The following is a 20,789-nucleotide window of genomic DNA, read 5'->3' on the forward strand; positions in this document are numbered from 1 at the left end:
GGAGTCAGATTTCATTCAATCACTAGAGAAGAGCTGAGCAGAGCTGAGGTAAGCGTGGCTGTCATTCTCGGTGCGTGTCCAGTCTGGCGCATTATCAGATCACATATGGAAGCTAAACTTTCATAGGAATTCATTGAAAAGTTGAAACACTCACTTTGATCCATACCGCTCCGTTATGAATGCCCGAGCTGAGCGGCAGCAGGCGTGCGCATTTACTTTCTGGGAGTGAGATCCCTCCATTGTGGCGGGTTGAAAACGTGTGGAACTAGCTCCTGTAGTCTCTAGGCTCTGGCCAAAAATCCTTCGATGACGCAAAATGACGATATTTGTGTCATTGGAGGATTTTTTCCAGAAATAAAATGCATTATTGTCTCGTCTCAGGGGGATATGAGGGGGAAAAGTACCATAATTCGAATATACTACCGGGTTTCTACTGATACAAGCTTAATGCTAAATCACTGAAGTTACCCTTTAAACCGAAACCGTTTGAATTGGGAGACAAGGCAGATAAGCTTCTTGCCATGCAATTGAGGGGTGCACAGGCTAGTGTAAGAGTGGACTCCTGTAGATGGTTCAATCAACAGTATTTGTAATAGAAAGGATTTAATGACAAAATGCTGAAAAGGCTTGCACGCAGAATTCCTTTTGACCAAGTCATTAGTATCCGGTTTTTGGGCTAATGGATGGAACTTTACACTAGTAGAGCTATTCATCAAATAAAATCTCAGAATGGTACTTTATTAACAAATCCTAAAGAAATTAATAATCGTTTTGTTGAATTTTATAATCACCTTTACTCTTCCAGCTGCTCTGAGGATTACAGGGCATCAATTTCTTGATTCGGTGGACTTTCCAAAACTTAATGATTGTGCCAGAGAGGAATTAGAAAAACAGTTTACTCTCTGTGAATTTGTGGAGGCAATAAGTTCCTTCACTAAGATGGGTTCGGTGCAGAATTCTATAAGGCTAATGCAAAAGCAATCGCTCCTTTGTTACTTAGAATGGTAAACCATTCGATTGAAAATAAAATATTTCCCAATTAATTTTTTTGAGGCACATGTATGTCTTCTGAAGAAAAAAAAACATAGATGTTACAGAGCCCTCTAGTTACAGGCCAATCAGTCTTCTCAATTGCGATCAAAAAGGGATTGCCAAGATTTTTTTTTTTTTTGCCTATTTCAAAAAAAAAAATTTTGGGGCCAATTTCCTGGGCGGCAGTGGCTCAGTGGTTCATGTAGGTTGTCTACAAAACGGAAGGTTGGTGGTTCGATCCCTGGTTCCACCTGACCAAGTGCCAAGGTGTCCATGAGCAAGACACCTAACCCCAGCTGCTCCTGACGAGCTGGATGGTGCCTTGCATGGCTGACACCGCCGTCGGTGTGTGAATGAGTTTATGAATGGGTGAATGTGAGGCAAATGTAAAGCGCTTTGGATGGCCGTAGGTCTGTTAAAAGCGCTATATAAATGCAGTCCATTTACCATTTACCATTTTGGCCACGCGTTTGAATTAACATGTGGCCTCGTTAATTCACACAGATTAAACTGGCTTTGTCCAAGGAAGATTTTCTATTGCTAAATATTTTGTATAGTAATCAGAGTTAGACTTCCAAGGCAGCTGTTCTTTCTTTAGATGCCGAAAAGGCCTTTGACCATATTGAATGGAGTTATGTTTTCTGTCCTGGACCAGTTTGGCTTTGGTGAGAATTTTAAAATATTGATAAAAATGCCTTATTCTTCCCCCAAATCTGCAATACTTACTAATTCAGATAGGTCTGCTTTCTTTCCTCTTCAGCGTGGGACACGACAGGGCTGTTGTTTAAGTCCACTATTATTTGATTTAACTTTAGAACCCCTGGCCATCCATCTTCGTAATCATTCTGAGATTAGGGGTATATCATATGGTCATACTTGTCATAAGCACGCCAGGCTCCACCCTCTCCCAGTTTCATCGCACTCCCTCACCAGAGTACTGATCACACGCACCTGCACCTCATTATCACCACCATCACCGCCTGCACTTAAGCACCACGATCTCACTCAGTCACTGTCCGGTCTCGTTTGCACCTAGCCACGCTACTGCTTACCTCAAGTCAAGTCAACTTTATTTATATAGCGCTTTTAACAATGCAGATTGTTTCAAAGCAGCTTTACAGTGTCCATTGCTACTTACCTGTCTCCAACATGGTCCCCAGTCTCCAGAGTGTCTCCTTGTCTTGTCTCCAAGTCTTCTGTGTCTCCTTCGATTCAGCATTCCGAACTCCAACGCCATCAGCTTACAAAAAGTATAGTATTATCGACTTATCATCTTCTCCCATTGGATCCGACTCTACATTCACTCACCTGACCTGCTCACTTCCTGGTTCTGAAATAAACTCTGTCTATTTACCATCACCTGTTATATGTGTCCCTCTGTTTGTAACAATACTGAGGTTAATCTGCTTTTATATTTGAGTGATCCTTCTTCGGCTTTGCCACTTTTAACTTTTCAATTTAGTGCTACTGACACTCTTAACATCTTGCTTAGACAACTTCTGTCCCATTTCATCCAGGCCAACCCGCACCACCCCCTCTGCCCCCTGGCTGTCTGATGTTCTCCGTGAACATCGCGCTGGACTCCGGGCGGCAGAGAGGAAGTGGCGCAAAACTAAAAACGCTACTGACCTAACCCTGTATCAGTCTCTTCTCGCTTCTTTCTCTACTAATGTCTCCACTGCTAAAACTACATACTACCACAACAAAATCAACAACTGCTCTGACTCTCGTGCACTTTTCAGAACTTTCTCTTTGCTCCTTTGTCCCCCCCCCTCCTTCATCAACTCTTACAGCTGATGACTTTGCATCATTTTTCACAAACAAAACCTCCTCCATCAGCAGCCAATTCTCCACACCACAAACCGACACAAACATCTCAACAGCCATCACACACATGCTGCCATCCTTCTCTCTGCTCTCCGAAGCAGATGTCTCCAAACTCATCCTTTCCAATCATCCCACTACCTGTCCGCTTGATCCTATCCCCACCCACCTCCTTCAGGACATTTATTCTTCTGTTACTCCTGCACTCACTCACATTGTCAACACCACTCTTCACACCCGGACCTTCCCCACAGCATTTAAGCAGGCTCGGGTAACCCCACTGCTTAAGAAACCCTCTCTGAACCCAGCACTTTTAGAAAACTACAGACCTGTGTAGGCAGCCCTTCTGCCCTTCTGCAAAGACACTTGAGCGAGTTGTTTTTAACCAGCTCTCTACGTTTCTTGAACAGAACAACCTCCTGGACATCAACCAATCCAGCTTCAAAAGCGGCCACTCAACTGAGACTGCCCTGCTCTCGGTTACGGAGGCACTGAGACAGGCAAGAGCAGCTTCCAAATCCACAGTACTTATCTTACTGGATTTGTCTGCTGCTTTTGACACAGTTAATCACCAGATCCTCCTGTCAACTCTCATGAAGTTGGGCATCTCAGGAACTGCTCACCAGTGGTTCAAGTCTCACCTCTCAGGTAGGTCCTTCAGGGTGTCATGGAGAGGTGAAGTGTCTAAGTCACATCATCTAGCCACTGGCGTTCCCTAGGGCTCAGTGCTTGGACCACTTCTCTTCTCCATCTACATGTCATCACTGGGATCTGTCATTCAGAAATATGGCTTTTCCTATCACTGCTATGCCGACGACACTCAACTCTACTTCTCATTTCAACCAGATGATCCCACGGTTGGTGTTCGTATCGCTGCCTGCCTAACAGACATTTCTGCCTGGATGAAGGAACATCACCTGCAACTCAACCTTGCAAAGACAGAACTGCTTGTGGTCTCAGCCAACCGAGCACTTCATCACAATCTCTCCATTCAGCTAGGTTCATCAACCATAACTCCGTCCAGGACAGCCAGGAACCTTGGGGTTGTGATTGATGATCAGCTAAAATTCACTGACCACATTACTGCAACAACCCGGTCCTGCAGATTTGCACTATACAAGATTAGGAAGATTAGACCCTTCCTATCAGAGCAGGCCACACAACTCCTGGTCCAAGCTCTTGTTCTCTCCAGACTGGACTACTGTAATGCTCTTCTAGCGGACCTTCCGGCATGCACTATCAAACCCTTGCAACTGATCCAGAATGTTGTGGCGAGGGTGGTCTTTAACGAGCCGAAGAGAGCGCACGTCACGCCTCTCTTCATCAGTCTGCACTGGCTACCAATAGCCGCTCGAATCAAATTCAAGGCACTGGTGCTCGCCTTCAAAGCAACCACTGGCTCTGCACCAATATATCTAAACTCGCTTGTTCAGACTTACACACCCTCCAGGAGCTTATGTTCTGCCAGTGAACGACGCCTTGTGGTTCCATACCAGAGAGGCATGAAATCGCTCTCACGGACCGCCCCCACTTGGTGGAATGACCTGCCAATCTCAATTCGTGTGGCCGAGTCTGTAGCCTTTTTCAAAAAACATCTAAAGACACATCTCTTCCAGCAGCACCTGACCAATCAAGAATAGCACTTATCATTCTATTCATTTTCTGTCTGTCTAATTTATAAAAAAATAAAAAATAAAACAAAATTCTGTCCTGTGTGTTCTGTGCTAGATTAACTGAGACTTGTTACAGCACTTGCATATTGTTGCCCTTGACTGTTCTAGTTGCTTCTATTGTTCTCATTTGTAAGTCGCTTTGGATAAAAGTGTCTGCTAAATGACTAAATGTAATGGATTCACTTGAGGTTTTTGGCTCTTTGTCTGGTTATTCTGTTAACTGGGAGAAGAGTGTACTCATGCCCTTGGGGGAAGGGCTGGATGCTAACTTTCTGAGATCATTACCCTTTAGAATAACAGAAGATCACTTTACTTATTTAGGGTTAGTTATTCCTAAAAATGTTAAACATATTTTCAGGCTAAATTTCACAGAAGCCATAAATAAGTTAAAAATCTCAATAGATAAATGGAGGGTTCTTCCATTATCATTAATTGGTCGATTTAATGCCATTAACATGGTCTCTCTGCCTCGCTTAATCTATCTTTTTCAGATAGATTACCTGCCTATATATTTACAACAATCTTTTTTAAACAATTAGACTCTTTCATTTTGCCATTTATTTGGGGCTTTAGAGCTCGTAGAATTTCTAAGGCCCATTTGCAGAAGCCGAAGGAGTTGGGTGGTCTAGCGCTACCTGTTTTTCGTAATTATTATTGGGCTGCTAATGCCAGGGCTATGATGTTCCGGCAGATCAGCGATCAAGCTGCCGATAACTTGGATGCGCATTCAAAGTGGCTGTATATTGAGGCTCGGTCAGTTGTTGGGAGCTCTCTTGCAGCTATTGTAACCTCATTGAATATTATGTGTCCGTCTATGCATCTGCCCATTTGCAATAATTTAATTTTTTTGCCCGGCCAGTCGGATAAGGTATTTTCACTGTGGAGAGGCCAAGGACTAACCACGATCAAGGATTTTTATATAGATGGAAAATTTGCCACTTTTGAACACCTGTATAAAACCTTCAACATTTCCCATTCTCATTTTTTCCGATATTTACAGGTGAGCCACTACATATAACATTCTTTTTCTGAGTTTCAGGATTTGCCTCAGGATCATTATATGTTTACTCTTTTGGGTCAACCTCCTGTGGACAAACATTTGGTGACAGTTTGTTTCTTTGTTTGTTTCTCATTTTGCAGTGTCTTCAGATCACCTCAAAGTAGCATGGGAAAACGATACCGAAATTAACATCTCAAATGGGATTTGGGAAGAGGGACTGAAACGAATCCATAGCTGCTATATCAATGCTAGATTACAATTTATACAGTTTAAAGTATTGCATAGGTTACACTATACCAAAACTAAACTCAATAAAATTTACCCTTCAGTTTCCCCATTATGTGATAGATGCAAGAGCTCAGATGGCACGCATGCTCATACTTTTTGGTTTTGCCCTGTGATTTCTGAGTTTTGGAAGAGTATTTTTCGGTGGGATTCAAATGTTTTTGGAGAGGAGATTAGTCCAGATATTGAATTAGCTTTGCTTGGATGTTCTGACCCAACATTAGCATTAACACATTTTCAGCAATTATCTCTTATGTTCGATATGGTGGTAGCTAAAAGGGTGATTTTGATGGATTGGAAGTCCACTTTAATGCCCAGTTTTCATAAATGGTTGGTGGAGATGGTTGCCGCCTTCAAGCTCGAAAGGATTTGTTTTGCCAAGATCGATGCCTCTAAAAAAGTTGATCAAATCTGGGGCCCTTTCCTTAGGAATGCTTGTTCGTGGGGGTGGGTGGTCTCTTGTTTTGTTTTTCTTTGAGTTTTTTGTGCATAATATTTTTTTACATTTTGTAAGATTTTCATATGTTTTATGTTTATATAAAAACTGTTATAAATAAAAATAAAATAAAAAATCCATGCCATGGGACCTTTAAGGTTTCCAAACATAGTTATGAATGGATTTGGATGGGTCATTGTAGTCTTTTATAGCAGTCACAAACCAGGCCAATAGGGTTTTGGGTGAAGGGCAGAAAATGCATGTGGACCAATGAGGTGTCCTGTCCTTCCTGGACTTGTTACCAGAGGTCTTCTTATTGCCCTCCAAGAGGTGTCTGGCTGTTATCCTAACATCCTTATCTGATGGCGTTGGACAGTTTGTTTGTGTTAGTCCACCAAGATCCAATCAAAATGTAGCAAACCTTTGTCCACTGTTGTGGACAGAGAGTGGCCCGGCCATATACTGGGCCTTGGAATGGTCTGTCTTCTACAACTACCAACAGCTGAAACAGGCCAACATAAAGTCAAGTCAAGTCAAGTCAACTTTATTTATATAGCGCTTTTAACAATGTAGATTGTTTCAAAGCAGCTTTACAGTGTTAAACAGGAAAATAATGCAGCATAATTTTATTCAGCTGTATAGCCATTCTGGAAAAATTTCAAGTATCATACAGTGACAGTGTGGACTTTAGATCAATAATTTGATCAGTAATTTAGTTTAAATGGTTAATTTAGTTTATTATTTAGATGTATTTCGATGTTTAGTTGAAAAATTTAGTGTCCCCAACTGAGCACGCCAAGCCAGAGGCAACAGTGGCAAGGAAACCAAAACCCCATTAGGTGACCTAATGGAGAAAAATAAACCTTGGGAGAAACCAGGCTCAGTCGGGGTGCCAGTTCTCCTCTGGCCAATTAACAAACAGCGTATTATTATTATTATTCTGGCAGTTTTACAGCTCGGAGGTCATAATAGATCAGAATATTCGAGGGACCGGGGGCAACATGCTGGAGACGGGTTTATTGAGGATGATGTTGTTTAAATAATTATTAAAGTGCAATATTCGAATGATCGGAGGCAACACGCTGGAGACGGGTTTATTGAGATGCCGTGTCGATGAGGCAGTTTCAGGGGGAGTCTAATCACGGTCTCCCAGACACTTCGGGGTCCTGTGTTGGTCTTCTCTGGGCGCAGGTCCACCATCTGATCTGGATACGGCCCGGATCCAGCTGACTGCAGTAAACCTCGGGATAAAACAGAGAGACTAACATTAGCGTAGATGGCATTCTTCCGATGATGTAACGAGTACATCAGGTGTTATGGGAAGTGTTCCCGGTTCCGGCTGACCTAGTTAATGCAGCCTAACAATCATTTCATTGAAAAAGTGTTTTATGTGTATGCCACAGTAAAGAGATGTGTTTTTAGTCTAGATTTAAACTGACAGAGTGTGTCTGCTTCCCGAACAATGTTAGGAAGACTGTTCCAGAGTTTAGGTGCTAAATAGGAAAAGGATCGACCGCCTGCAGTTGATTTGGATATTCTCGGTATGATCAACTGGCCAGAATTTTGAGACCGCAGTAGACGTGATGGAGTATAATATGTTAAGAGCTCGCTCAAGTATTGGGGAGCTAAACCATTTAGTGCTTTGTAAGTAATGAGTAAGATTTTAAAATGTATGCGATGTTTAATAGGCAGCCAGTGCAGTGTTGACAGAACTGGGCTAATATGGTCATACTTCCTGGTTCTAGTAATAACTCGAGCTGCTGCGTTTTGGACCAGCTGGAGTTTATTTATTAAGCGAGCAGGGCAACCACCCAGTAGAGCATTACAATAATCTAACCTTGAGGTCATGAACGCATGAACTAACTGTTCAGCATTTTGCATTGAGAGCATGTGCCGTAATTTAGATATATTTTTAAGATGGTAGAAAGCAGTTTTACAGATGCTAGAAACATGGCTTTCAAACGAAAGATTGGTATCAAAGAGCACACCCAGGTTCCTCACTGACGACCAGGACTTGACAGAACAGCCATCAAGTGTTAGACAGTATTCTAGGTTACTACTTGTGGAGCTTTTTTGTCCAATAATTAAAAATTCAGTTTTTTCTGAATTGAGTTGCAGGAAATTACCAGTCATAAAGGAATTTTCAGACCCTGAATGTGGACTGAGCGCTAAGACACCAAACAGGGCAGACATGAAATGTCCTATGTTTCTACTAAAGACTCAGACAAACCTGGAATGGAAGGAGGACACCAGCTTCAAGAACCTTCTCCTCTGACACCAGTCAGTCACCGTGTAGGCGACACAGCCCCCCACACAATGCCAGGCATGTAACTTGACAAAGAAGGCCTTTAACGAACACAAGGCACCCTCCGAAGGGGTTCTCAAAACCCCAATGACTTTGAACTTTGAAACACAGAAGCCAAAGTGGGCACCAGAAGGCACCCAGCATGGCCACAATGCAAGACACCCTCTAGGAAGTTCCTAGTCAGCGTAGGGCATAAACATTTCCAAGTAGAAGCAAACGTGTTCACAGAAACCCAAAAGCCTGCATTAGTGAAATTTGAATTGTACTGTTTGAAAGAGAAATCTTCAATGACTGTGTAAGCCTCACATGTCAACAGCCTAGACACAGCATTGAAATTTACAGACCATTGATTTGATTTGGAACTGCTGCGCATTGGTTTCCACGACAATGACTTGTCAAATGAAACGCTAAATTCAGATGTGACGACAGATTGAGCTGGTTAAACCAGCAAGGCCGAGCGTCATTTGCTTAAACCACTGTCCACCTTAAGGTTTGATTTTGATAATTATGACACGACGTTACATTCGATATGCATGCAGATCACGAGTGCTGGCTTGTTAGATGCAGATAAAACTAAAACAATAGCTTGAATTGACATCTCTACTGTAACAGAAAGAGTCTTAACACATCTTAACATATGTCAAATGGTATCAGCATAAGGCTACTCTGACTTTAGAAAAGAGACTCTAATTTCAGTATTAAAGCGTAAGTCTATTTTAACAAAAGAATCTCAGCTCAGCAGCATGTACACTTTACGAGAATTGATTAGTCTGCTTTGGTTGAATATATACAGCCTTGCTGTTTAAACGTTTCATTTGTTTTAACATGCACTGAGAGCGAGCACTAAAAGCCAGTCAAACACGTGATTACGGGACTAAGTAGTCTTACTGCGCTAATATTGTCAAATACACACAAGGTTTACATAAACACAGTTGGTTATGTCTAAAGCGAAAGTAATATTGTGTGTCCTTAAAGGGACAGTTCACCTCTAAAATAATGTCATTATTTACTCACTCTAATGTTGTTCCAAACCTGTATTAATTTATTCTGTTGAACACAGACAGTTGAATACCAGACAGCTGATGGTAGCCATTGACATCCATATTATTATTTCCTACAATGGGGACCAGCAACTGTTTGGTTTCCAACATTCTTCAAAATATATTTTATGTCCAACAGAAGAAAGAACTTTATTCAGGTTTAAAACAACTTGAGCGCAAATAATAGATGACAGAATTTTCATTTTTGAGTGAACTATCCCTTTAATGTTAATAAAACAACAAAAGACAAAGAGAAAATCACTCGCTGCTCTTGACTGAAAAACTTTAATACAGTAGCTTTAATAAGAACCCATGTATATTTTATAGTTAAGTCTATGTAGTTTTAATTTTACATTTATTCATTCAATCTCATACTTAAATGCTAATGTACAGCTCTGAGCTGCCAATATAAATCTTTATATACATTTATTTTATATTATACAATACACTAAGAATGTGTACAAGTTTTTTTTTAAAGTAAAATAAAGAAAGGGTATTGCAATGAAAAAAATATATATATATTTTTTTTTTACCACTTGTAGTAGTGCTTAACCTGTTTCTGATGAAGGAATCAGTACAGTGTTATATAGATATAGATTTGGGTGATGCTCCCCTTTCGACAGTGTAAAGGCCATAGAAATTATAGTCATATTGACGTCATTCATCTAAACTTTAGCTACATCTACAAGCATAGCTACCTGTTGATCGATACTATGTTTCATTCGCTGAAAGAAATAGATCAGTATTCATTCATGAGACGGATGTAATTCGGTGTGCTTAAACAAGTTTTAACTTGTAGCAAAACTTTATATACTCTTGAGACAAGTGCAAGAAGCCTATTGTCCAAAATAGAGAGAAGCACTTGCAGAAAAATTCTACATGAGTAAAACTCGAAAATGCCAAACAATATTTGCGTTTTACTGAATATAACCGCATGTTTTTAAATATCTGAAAGTACAGGCACCACCTTTTAACTCTATATAGTGTGGTTTCATCTCCCCATAGTGCCTAAAAGGAACCAGAGACATTTGTTTTTATTTGTGATTCTGTTTACTCTCACTGATGCGCATCACTCCCAGATAACAGAAAATGGGCAAAGAGGCGGGACGTGGGCGGAGCTGAGATGACGCAATGACTAACAGACAGCAGATAAATGGCTATCCACCTGTCACTCGAAGTGGCCACACCCTTAATTATGCAGAACTTTAATGAGGACGAGTGCACGTTCTGTGACCCTGCTAGACAATAATCATAAAGACTACTAGAGCATAACTATAGTTCTGAGCACCGGTAATATACATAATCTGCATAGGAAAGCTGCCCTTTTTCCTTTTCCACCTCTTAAGAGACCTAGCCTGTGTGAGCCATTAGGAGATTCTGAGAAATTCATTGACCATAAGAACCATCTTAAGTCATTTATTAAATCTTGGCATACACCTTTCAGAAACACCCTCAGAACCACTAAAATCTTAGCATCCTAGCACCTAAGATAGTAATCATAGCAGACACCTCTAGCAAGTTATGACAGAGACATCCAGCTGTATGCTATATCACGAGTTGACCCATTGAACCTTTAGCTTTGAACTCTTTAGGGTCATGCATTGGTCCCTCATCCTACTCTCAACAAGTGTGCCAAAATGTTGCAAATGCTCAGCCCATCTTCCCAGACGGGAGACCTAAAGGACTAACAGGCCATTGCGAGGAACATGGTTCCACCCAGGGTTGCGGAAAGGCTACATCACCAGAGCCAACGCAACTGGACAATGAGAGAAGAGGACTAACAATACATGATCTGAACCAGAGTTGCAGCCACACAGGTGACCAAGGGTATCACCTCCTTTGCTTCCACCTCATGGATCTGAAACAGAAGGTAAAAACAACCTCACACAGCAGATCACAGAGACCAACAAAGAGCAGACACATGCTCAAAGCCTCACCAACCAGCTAGAGACTGAGGCTCAAACCAGAAACAAAAGACTTGAAATGGCTGGGACAGCTGTTGAACCATGAGAGCAGCTGGACAGAGCAAGCACAGGACCTGTGCAGAACTGTCACTAGGGCAACCGCCCAGGCACCAGACAAGCCACGGGGCGAAGCCATGGAAGACAGCATGCCCAACCTGCACGACAACGACAACGTCCTCCGCCAAAACTTTCACACAGGTGTCAAGCGGAGGCTGCACAAGGACAGCTGGACACGACTATCTCAGAGTTACAGGAGCTGCTGACCCCAGCAAAATAGCTCCCTGAACAGGACTCATCAGAGGGGTACTGCAAAGGACAAGCTTCCAACTCCTTGCCCCACACAGCTCAGGCAAACTCATGTCAGCACTGCCACAAGAGCAGAGCAAAACATCCATCCTTCAGACTTCTCGTGACTGAGAAGCTAACAGCCACCAGCACTAGGTTGGTCTAAAACCTTCTTCAAGCCATACAGACCTAGACATTTCCCGAAACCATAAGCAGACACCTGTGCCACACAAACGGACTCCAGGATGACAGGTGACACACTGTCAGGGCACCTGCTGCCTCGACACCTGCTGCACAAGCTCAGAGACCTGAACTTGGCTACTGCCTGCCTTATCTGCTGTGGAACGACCATCACTCCAGGGGACACAAACAACCAGAAGCCCAACACTGCTGGGGTGTGTCTGACCTTTCTGCACCTTCGACATTGCTCGCTGTTGTCCATAAGAGGGGCAACAACTATCGAAAGGGGGGAATTATGTAGCGACTGAGGTGAATCAGACACATAATCACCTGTTACAATTAACAAAATATGTTTAAATGCTTTGTGCTTAGTAACAGACCTTCCCCCAACACAACAGAGAAAGGTCCCAGAGCTACCATCAGATAAGACACGGTTTACGACCGAAAGGAATGCGTGCCACTTGAGAAATTTATAAACATATATCCATCTCGTGATTTGTTTTTATGGGGTTTGGTCTGTGTTAATTCAATCTCTGTTGGATTTAAGTTTCAGAATTGCATACTATGGTTAACGAAAATCATGTGTATGGCATGTTTGGTGTCTACGAAGAGCGATGCACTCTCTACCCCCCCTTTTTTCTGCTTCTTCCTCGTGCATACAACGGACACAATGTGTCTGTGGGCTTCCGCCCAGCAGGCCAGATAAGGCCTTCACACAAAGCCTCACGTGTGTGTGGGACAGGAGACCAGATGCCACGACATGGGCCAGCAGGCCCAAACTCCTTAAGGCCTGTGCAACTTCCTCAACCTCGATGGAGTCGAAACAACCACGCGATAAATATATAACATATATCCATATATCCATCTCATGATTTGTTTTTATAGGATTTGGTCTCTGTAAATTCAATCTCTGTTGGATTTATGTTTTTTAGAATTGCATACTATGGTTAACAAAAATCATGTGTGGAGTCGAAATAACCACGCAAGATCATCAGTTCTTCTTCAATTGATGCAGAAGAGCTTGATCGCCACTTCAATGCCATCGGACGGAACCATCGAAATGTTCTCCTGCGATTTCACCTCGGACGGTCTTCTACAGCTCAGGCTAAATGCAAGTAAAGTACAAAATACAAATTGCTGTGTAGGTTTAGACTCTTTGCATAACCTCATCCATCTGTTCTGACCCTTTTCCCTGCATCCACTTTAACCGTACCTCTTGTCATGTATGTTTTGTGTATGTATGTTTCATAATGATAATAATAATAATAAATTTTATTTATAATGCACTTTACATTTGGAACAAATCTCAAAGTGCTACAGTCAAGATCATTTAAGAAGGATAAAATACTAATAGATTGAATGGTTAAAAGTCATAAGTTCTCCTAAAAAGAAATGTTTTTAGTCCTTTTTTAAAAGTCTCAGTAGTTTGAGGTGCCCTCAGATGGTCGGGGAGGGCATTCCAAATCCGAGGAGTGGCAGAACAGAAAGCCTGATCACCCACAGTGCTGAGCTTTGTCTTGGGGAGAAGGAGGCGGTTTGAGTTTGTTGAACGGAGTGATCGAGTTGTAGTTGAAGGTGTGAGTAGTTCTTTCAGATGGGGGGGGGGGGGGGGGGGATTTCCATAGATGCACTGGTGGGTTAGAAGGGAGACCTTATATTCATTCCTGGCGGTAACAGGAAGCCAGTGAAGTGAATGGAGAATGGGTGTGATGTGATCGTATTTTCGAACTCTCATCAGGATCCTAGCAGCACTTTTCTGAACATACTGCAGTCTCTGCAAGCTTTTGTTAAGGATCCCGATGAGAAGTGCGTTACAGTAACCCTAACCCTAACCCTAACCCTCATGTTAGTTTTAGTCTTGTCCGCGCTTTAGTTAATAAAGTTTGTGCACACTATGGGCCCTATCTTGCACCCAGCGCAATTGACTTTGTACACCGACGCATGTGTCATTCCTATTTTGCACCCGCGCAAAGCGCGCTTTTCCCTCCACAGAAGCACGTCGCTAAACTAGTGAATGAACTTGCGCTACCTGGGCGGTTCAGCGCAAAAAAGGAGGCGTGTTCCGGCGCAAACAATCCCTGGTGCTATTTTGCTGTTCCATTAAACAATTGCGCCACTGACCAGAAAAAACCTAGTCTAAAGTCAGTGGCGCGTTGTTCATTATGCTATTTTAAGGGCGCATGCTTGACCATAATGTATAGCGTGCACAACGCGCATACACTTTGCTCATGTAATCTACACAGATGCAACAGTTATTTTTGCAAATCATAAATTGTTACACAAAAAAAATATTAACACATGAGATGACGGAAATCATTGTGGTGTGCCACGAAGATGTGAAAAAATAGGCATAAATCTAGCTTACAAATGATTCAGGCTAATTGTAATAATTAAGGATAAGACCTGTTTGCCCAATAGTGGCAAGACATATATGTATATAAGGACATCTGACAAATTGGTTTGTCCGTCAAGAACCAGGAAAAAAAATCGACTGAAAAACTGAAAAAACTGAAAGACTGAAAAAAAAAAGACTGTGAAATCACCTTTACCATAATGTACAACATTACAACTTCACTTCTCTGTCTTTCACTGCTCTAACAAGAACATCAGTCTCCTCGGCTGTGAACCGCTCCTGGCGTGCGCCTGGTAAATACGCCATAATAATAGCAATCCATAATGGAACTTGCGCACCTGCTTTTACAGGGAATGTTGGATGACGCTCGGATTGGTTTATTCACGTTACGCCCAAACCACACCTATGAATAATGAAGCTACTTCAGACCAACCCATTTTAGATTTGCGCTGGGCGCAAGAGCCATTTATCCCGCCGGGAAAATAGCAACAGCGCCGAGACCCGCCCACAAAGTTACTTGCGCTTCGCGTTTTGACACTTGCGTTTCAGATCGTTAAAATAGGGCCCTATATGTTTGGTCCTGACTCCCTGCCTGCAAACAAATTGTCCCTTAAATGATCGATCTTGTTATGCACTCTAAGTGCTTACGTAAATTCAAGGAAAGAATTATTTTTCTGTGGCCATGAAAAATTGGAACTGATTGATTGGTTGTAATGTTAATGTAGCTACATCAAGTTAATCTATTTAACTGCTTCAAATATTCATAATTAATCATAATAAATAATAATAATGAGTTATGAATAATTATTCATATTTCCTCTCAGAGCTAATTCGCAACACGGGTTCCAAGAATATCATCTGTTTGTGCCGGAGAATTTACAATCTGACATTATCAGATGGAGTCATTGTTCTAGCGTTGCTTGTCATCCAGGGGTAAATCAAACCAAGTTTTTGGTCAAGCAGCGATTCTGGTGGCAATCTACCCTCTGGCACTGGCCAGAATGAGGAACCATCCACTCCGCGCGTAGTTTACGTTGACTCATTCAAATCGGAGGTGTGACGGCCTTTTGACTTTTCCAAAGACTAATAATCACCACAGAGAGAGGCTACAGTTAACTCCGTCTGCATGTAAAAATATAATGGGCCAAACCACACTGATCAGCGGATATGCAGCCCCACTCACGGCGTCGAGGGCAATTGCCATGGAGATCACAAGGTGCATCAGTGTTTTCACAGCGATAGATACAATGCTGTTTTCTGCCGTAGTAAATGGATTCCGGGATCTTCCTTAACCCTCTGGAGTCTGAGCTCTTTTGGGGCCCTTTAGAAGTTTTGACATGCTCTTACATTTGTGTTTTTTTCAGTTGCTTATAAACACCTTAACCCCTAGGAATCTGAGCTGTTTTGGGGCCCTTTAGAAGTTTTGACATGCTCTGACATTTGTGTTTTTTTTTAAGTTGCTTATAAACATATTAATGGCAAAAGTGTTATTACACTGTATTCAGCACAAACTGGGCTACCATAATATCTGAGCAACATGTATGTACATGCTTGTATTTTTGAGAGAAAAATGTTTATGCATGATTTTTGAAAAAAAAAAAAATTTAATTAAGGCCTCAAAACACACAATAGATATGTGTTCACAAGACTTTTGAATAATGTGTGTATTTGCATTGAGTTTTTGCTTCAAACTGATGTGAGAATCATTGAGCCTACTCATTCACATAAAACAATACACTGATTTAAAATTTGCGTGATATCTACATTTACATTTACATTTATGCATTTAGCCGATGCTTTTATCCAGAACGACTTAGATTGCATTCAAGGTACACATTTTTTTACATTTTGTCAGTTCTTGCTTTCCCTGGGAATCAAACCCATGACCTTGGCGTTGCTAGCGCCACACTCTACTGTTTGAGCTACAGGAAAGCCCGATCTAATGAATAATGATGAGATAACACATGATATAACAAAAGAACATAATAGCGGGGGGTATCAAAATGAAGTGAGTTTTTGCTTAAAACAATCTATATTATCTGCCACAAATAATTTATGATTTATTAACTAATTAAAACACAACAATTAATGAGATTAAAACCATCTTTTTACTCCAAACTTACTTTATATCACAAGTCAAATGTTTTAAATAACCTTATGTGATCTCATTTGGCTTTGGATCAAAAAATCAGACAGAAAATATTTTTTATTAATGAATATTTTACAATATTCTGCATAATTATAAAAGCTTGAATAGCATTGCATTATTAATATAATCTATTATGAAAACACCCAACATGGTATAAATAATACAGATAAGCCATATAGTGTCGCGATTGTGTGTTTATTAACTTCAAACATGTCTATCTGCATGTTATAGTGATTTCTGGAAGCTGATTATGTCAGGGAGAATGTCACAGGGTATCTTCTCCGTCTACCGTATATGGACTACAAGTGCAGGGAGCGCCCTCCGGCTGCCAGTATGAACTGAAAACACAACAGATTGAAATAATAACACTTCTCTGTATAGAAATTTGACACAGACATATGAGAATCTATCAATATTTCTCCTCATCTACACACTTTTGAACTAAAAGCCCTGAGGGATGTTGTTTTGTCGTGAGTCTTCATGACGAGAATAGAGGAGTGTTTTATGAATGAGATCAGCTGATGCTCATATTACAATCTAAGTTTTATAATCGGTTTTCATATTCATAACTCCTGACACATATTAATAAATTACGGTCACTATATGACTTTGAGAATAAAACATAGGTCACAAATGGAAGCTTGAGACACCAATCTTCTAGACCCGAAACACCTATTCAAAAGCATTCACCTGCCAAAGCCACAAACATCTGTTTTGTTATAATAATGTCTCCATATGACTGTTAAAAAAGAATAATAATAACAGCAATAATTTGAATAAATGTTTTATATAAAAATGAATACATTTATATTTATACTTTTGTAAGCATGTTTTGTGTAAAAATGCAATTAAAGTTTTATGCACACATGGTTTTGTGAAGTCCACATTAAAGTGCACAACAGAATACTGTAAATTATTTAAAAAAAATACAGAAATATCATGATAAATGCTATTAAACGGATAAAGTACAATTGTACAAGTTAAGGCACACAGGTGGCATTAAAGTCAAAATATAAATATGAAAGTGCACAACTTAAAGTGAATATAAATGATTTTATTAAAAATAAGACATTTTGATATATATTGCTATTCATATACATATGGGGCGCCCTTTGTAAAGCGGCTCACGCTGAAAATAACAGCAACATTTTGTCACATTTAGCTTCAAACAATGTTTAAAACTGGTATGAATTTTTGTCGGTCACTTTTTAGCACATTTACAACAATATTTGTCAACTTAGAGATATTGTAAATAGTTAAATCTAAATATTAAATGTTACACCTAAATGTTAAAGGTTAAATGTTAAATGCTAAATCTAAATGTTAAATCTAATTCTAAATCTAAATGTTAAATCTAAATCTAAATGTTAAATCGAAATTGAAATGTTAAATCGAAATCTAAATCTAAATGTTGAATCTAAATGTTTCGAGTGAAACTAAATATTTAACTTATACGTAAATTCAAAATGCCCATAACCAGAAGTGCCAAAATAAAAGCTTGAGGAGGTCAGTGTGTGTTTATAGCTGATGGAGGACAGAGGTAGTCACAATGATAAAGACATTTAATTTAATGTGAATAAGGTACCAGAGTCAGGGTGCATACTGTAAAAAAGCATAAAATGTATCTCTCTTTATTGTTTCCTTTGCCAATCTCAACCCTGGTTTTTGACTGCTGGGCATATAAACATTAAAAACACATGAAATATACAGAGTGATGACATGATGAGTGAGGACATAACATTCAGTCAAAGTGAGACCCCTCGTGGCTGGCTATTATGGCTACAGGTCATCATAAGTCCCGCACTTTTCATAAAAGTGACACTATCCTACTCTTCAAATACAGTTTCTCCAAATGTGTTTATTATTTTAGGTAGCTATTATCACGATAATCCATGTCCAAGAGTCAATTTCCTCGGATGAGATGGTTTTTATTTGTTACTTATTTGACACGATGCTATAAACACACACTGACCTCCTCAAGCTTTTATTTTGGCACTTCCGGTTATCTGCATTTTGAATTTGCATATTAGTTAAATATTTAGTTTCACCCAAAACATTTAGATTCAACATTTAGATTTAGATTTAACATTTAGATTTTACATTTAGATTTGGATTTAGATTTAACATTTAACATTTAGGTGTAACATTTAATATTTAGATTTAACTATTTAAAATATCTCTAAGTTGACAAATATTGTAGTAAATGTGCTAAAAAGTGACCGTCAAAAATTCATACCAGTTTTTTTAAACATTGTTTGAAGCTAAATGTGATAAAATGTTGCTGTTATTTTCAGCGTTAGCCACTTTACAAACGGCGCCCCATACATACACACGCATATTTACATTGATATGCATATTACAGTCTTTTTCCCCTTTAAATCCTTTGTTCTGTGATTTTGACAAAAAAACAACTGTTGTCTGCAGACAGATTTACAGTTTCAGATTCTGATTCAGACTCTCATCCTCATCCTCTCATCCTCATCCTTCTCATCCTCTTCTTTGACTTTGAAACAGGCAAGAGAGGGTGTCGGGGAGGCAGTTGAACGCCATGCAAAGGGCCCAGAAGATGATGGGGATGATAGAGGGGATGTGCATAGGGAGGACTGGAATAAAGTGTTCTTGTAGATGGGCCCAAGGCGATGCACTCAAGGTTCAGAGTGACCAGTGAGTCAGCTTGATCACTACACTTGTTCTGAAATAATAAAAAATAAATTCAGAAATGCAAAACTGCCAGCAAAACAACAGACATAGCATAGCATGGTTTTTCAATGTTTGAGTCTTTCTCTCTGTGTTTGATGAATGCTGAGAGCCATTTGAGCAATACCACAATCTGGGGAATTGTTTTTTCCCTCCCGCATCTCCACTCCATCAGTTTTTGTAGCCCTGAAATATCTGTTGCATAGATATTTCCACCTTTTTCGGCAGTATGTCTCGTCTTTGCCCAGTGTTTGTGCAATCTCCTGCCATGAGTTAGAACCTATGTAGATGTCTTTTTACTCTATCATGCTAGAGTTGTACAAATTAGGGTACTTTCTGACCTCTTTGCGCAATGCTTCATCCATGTAGGCATCCATTGTTGCTGTAGCTTGTCCGTCTTTCAGTCTCTTCCGTTTATGCAGTTTTTCTTACACTACCTTGTGAATCAACGCCCACCTCAAAATAATTACTGCAGAAAAATTAAATGCGCATGTGCCACCTGCGCATACAAAGTACACGCAGTTACAAAAAGTGGTGAGCATACTATTCTGGTGACAAAATTTGCAACATACACACTGTACAAGGACCCTCACGTACGTGTGGCAATCAGGGGTATTACAAGAGCGGACAGCAGCGATAGGCACTCGAATTTCTAAATTATATTACTAGTTCCAAAAGATTACGACTACGCCACCCAGAACTATGCTCTGGGAAAAGTCCAAAGGGGCACAGGTCCGATTTCTCAGCAAATGACCAAGAGGCATGGGTACCTTGTATAAAACTTGTACATCTTTATTAAACAATAATTAATTTAAATTTGTCTAGTTCAATGAATCACACATAACAGGGGACATTCCAAGCAGCAAAAAACACCACCTGCTGTAAAACAATTATCAAACAAAAAGAAAGAAACAAGAAAAGACACCACAACAAAAGAGCTGGGGCTTACCACTAGGGAGGCAGGCTTGACACCGGGCTTCAAGAATGCCCGCAGTAATAATAATAACAACACAAACCACAAACCACACTCACACAAGTCAAGTCAAGTCAACTTTATTTATATAGCGCTTTTAACAATGCAGATTGTTTCAAAGCAGCTTTACAGTGTTAAACAGGAAAATAATAAAAATAAATTTTATTCAGCCCTATAGCCGTTCTGGAGAAAACGGTTAGATCATCAGTTCATTTCAACTATCATACAGTGACAGTGGGCTTTAGATCAGTAATTAGATCAGTAATTCAGTTTATATGGTTAATTTAGTTTAATAATTAGATTTATTTGGATATTTAAAAATTTAGTGTCCCCAACTGAGCAAGCCAAGCCAGAGGCAACAGTGGCAAGGAAACCAAAACCCCATCCGGTTACCTAATGGAGAAAAATAAACCTTGGGAGAAACCAGGCTCAGTAGGGGTGCCAGTTCTCCTTTGGCCAATTAACAAGCAGTGTATGATTATTATTCTGGCAACTTTACAGGTCAGAGGTCATAATAGATTGGAATATTCGAAGGATCGGAGGCAACACGCCGGAGACGGGTTTATTGAGGATGACATATCAATTTAAGAATT

The sequence above is a fragment of the Gobio gobio genome (assembly GCF_949357685.1).
Source record: "Gobio gobio genome assembly, chromosome: 14".
In the NCBI taxonomy this organism is placed as follows: domain Eukaryota; kingdom Metazoa; phylum Chordata; class Actinopteri; order Cypriniformes; family Gobionidae; genus Gobio; species Gobio gobio.